Here is a 3,548-nt window from a genome sequence, read left to right as displayed (position 1 = left end):
CCTGTTGATTAGATGTTTTTCTTCTATGAGTTGTTCATTCTGCCCATGTTTCCCTGATATGGGACATTTCCCTTGTGGGTACTGAAGGACATGTTTCAAAATAAGACCCAGAATACGGAGCAAAGATCAAGGGGTGTGAGGATGAAAGATATAAAGAAAACAAAATGACAGTGACCCAAAGGGGAGGAAGGCTATAAAGGGGAGGAAGGAAGCAAGAAGGATGATGCTCAAAAAATGGATTTGGGCAGGTTCAGCTCCAGTGGCATGTCATACTCTGGGTTAGGTTGACCTATCCACTGTCTCCCACCACCTTCTTCAACACTTAAAGTGTCATTTAAGAGGCTGTGAGATCTGAGACTTATCTGAGATAAGTCTACTTCAGAGTCTTACATTACTTGGTCTTGTAGCATCCCAATCCACGACGAAACAGGACATGGGGTGTTGTGGTGAGGACAGGGGTGGATGCTCCAAGCTTGACCTGTGTTGGGTGGTAATGGGAGACACAAATCTTATATTGGGGAGATGTTGGTGAAGCATTGCATTCCCACACAGCCCACACAAGCCCAGCAGTGCTGACTTCTTTGCTCTCTTTCTGTGTGGGAAAGAATATCACGGTGTACTTGGTTTCATAATGGAAAAAGAGAAATTATTGCCCCTTAGCCGTAGTAATTTACATATCAGCAATCTGTGAGAGAAGGCAGTGCTGTCTGTCTGGGCTTCCTGTGGGCTTACACTGTCAGCAGCCAGCACCAACACTGATCCACCAGCATGTGTGGAAATCTCTGGTGCGTGCCTGACGCAGCGAGCAAAGCACTCAAGATGAAGATGATGTGTCTGAGAATGGCTCGAGGGTGATTTATTCCCCTGCTGTGTGGGCAAGCCCTACCTTTTCAGACAACGGGTTAGGAGTCAGTGTTATGGCTTCTGTGTATCTCAGAAAGCATCTTTTTTGCCTTTAGTTTCTCAGATGATTCATGGATGTAATGAATGGTTTGGGTCAAAAAGGACCTTTAAAGCTCATCTCATTCCACCCCCTGCCATGAGCAGGGACAGCTTCCACTAAACCAGGTTATGCAGAGCCCCATCCAACCTGGCTTCCAGGAATGGGCATGCACAACTTCTCTGGACAAACTGCTGCAGAGGTTCACTGCCCGAAGAACAAAATCCTAAAGGACTAATTTAATTAAAAGGATGAATTGGGGAAGGCAGAGCAAACAGTCTTAATTAACAGTGCTCTAATGTATATACAGCAATGTGATCGTGTTGCGTGCTTGGATAGATGAATTAAGGCAATGATAGGCTCTAAAAACTTAGCATTTTTGAAAATGTTTTGTCACACAGAAATGTGTTAGAAGCTCATGATGGGAGTTGGCTGTTTCATAGCGTGATTTGAAATGCATGTTCATGCAATACTAGAGTGTGGGTTGTATCCCTTTCTCCCAAATGTTGCCACTATGGTTGCAAATGTGTTGCCTTAGAGCAGGAAGAACTGCTCTTAAAGGTTAAAAAACCCCAACCAACCAACCAAAAACCCCACAAAAATATCCCCAAATTGACACAAAACCATGGCTTTGGGCCATGCCATTGCTCCCTCTGCCTTTTGCAAGTGTTCTTAAGGATAGGAAAAGGCTAACAGTAATATTAAAGAAGAACTGATGCTAAAAGCAAGAAGACAAATGATTCTGCTCAGCCTTCTGGTTTAACATATGGTCTGGAGAAGCAAATGGGATGTGGTGACAGACCCACATGGACCATAATGGATGGCTGTGTTCAAGGGGAGCGGCACAACAGCCCTGCTCCACTGGAGTCAGCTGAATTTGGGCACCAGGGAGGAAAGGGTGCCTCAGCTGGAATGAGGGCAATGTGATGGATGTGCCATGTACCAGTTAGAGCTTAAAGCTGAAATCTGTCAAGGTGGTTTTGCGCAAAGGAGATGCGGGAACTCCTGGCCTGGGAGAGGTTGTGTCCCTGCTGTTGCTGGGGTACACAGGCAGCAGTTGACTGAAGTGGATTTTTTGGTTTGTTTTTGTGTTGGTAGTTGGTTTAAAGCCTCTTGAAAGCATTGTTGGGCATCACAGACTTCCTCTGTGGGGAAGGAAGAAAGGAATTATGGGCTTTCACCCTAACACCATCTGAGACTCTTAACTGTGGGATGCGATGTTTGCACCCCACTGTCTGTCTTTTAGGGGATTAATGACTGAAGATGGGAATCTTTGTGGCTGTAAGGAAAAGCTTAGGCTTTCCTGACTGTGTGAGCTGGGAGGCAGCTCTTGAGACCTTTCTCATACCTTACTCCAAAAAAAAATCCAGTGCCTGCAGAAAATAGTCAGTCCTGACCATTTTGAGGGAATTGGCTTAGAAGAACCCAATTCTTCTGAAAAGGTTAATCTTCCTCATAGAGTTTGCACAGCTTCCTGGTTGTAGGAGCGTACCAAGTGTAGGAGCCTACACTGAGTGTAGACACTACTTTTGGTTTTCCCCTGTTACTCCACAGGGCTTGCTCAGCCCAGAGGACACTCTGTTCTGGCAATGCGTGTGTCTGGGTGAGGAGGGGAAGCAGGGCTGATGAAAGAGGGTTTGCCTGTGGTTGCCCATCTGTTAGGGTCTGATGGTCTCATGTTACTGACATCACTTTTGCCACCACAGAAACTGGTTCCCCAAAGCGGCTGCTGCTTGGTCTTGAGCTGGTCTTGAACAATCCTTGCTCCTGTGCTGCTCAGTGTGCAGCTGTACATCTTGTGGAAGCAGGATTGCTATGGAGAACAGGGAAGGACAGCCACTGTGAGGCTGATCCTGGCTTCATCACAGCCTGTGGCAGCACTGAGTGGCCTGGCAGGACCCTACCTGGATGTGTGACACACCTTCACAGGCCTTTCTCTTTCCAGAGTGACGTCAGTGCTGTTTGCTCAAGCAGGACAGAACTTGCACATCAGAGCTGTGTTAGAGCTGCCTCCATCTTAGTGTATCTTTGCTAGGAGTAGAGTCACTGGCAATGGAGACAAATGTTGGCTTTCCTCTGGGGAATGGGCAGTTCTTTTACATCCATTAGTTTATTCCTGGCACACATAGCTTGGCAGGAATACTGCCAGAACCCCAGTAATGCCTGCAGGATGGCCAGGGCAGCATCCCATGCTGCTATTGCAGGAGGCCCTGGAGAAAAAGAAAATGCTTCCACAGAGAAATGGAAGCTCTTCAGGCTTGGTTTCCTTAACCTTTTGAAGCCCTGTTGTAGCTTGGGGTGTTCCTGGTTCTTAATGGATGTTTCTACATCTAACAAATTCCTGGTGCAGTAATTGGTTTTTCAATACTGAAGCATTTAAGTGTCTTAATTTTTACACTAATGAGCTGGGATTCCCCACGGGTTGTCTCACAAGCTGTTTCAGCATCACAGAATTTCTCTGTGCCAAGCATCACTGGTATCTTTTGGGAAGCAGGAGTTTGTGACCCCTCCATGCCATTAAGCTGGCTGCTCTCTGCCTGTGTCAAGGGTGACTTTGACAATCCAATTTCCTCAAGGCAGCAGAGCTGCTCACTGATCTTTCCCATGA

The sequence above is a fragment of the Corvus brachyrhynchos genome, unplaced genomic scaffold, assembly GCF_000691975.1.
Source record: "Corvus brachyrhynchos isolate BGI_N302 unplaced genomic scaffold, ASM69197v1 scaffold26, whole genome shotgun sequence".
NCBI lineage: Eukaryota > Metazoa > Chordata > Aves > Passeriformes > Corvidae > Corvus > Corvus brachyrhynchos.
Note: the sequence above shows the minus strand (reverse complement) of the source record.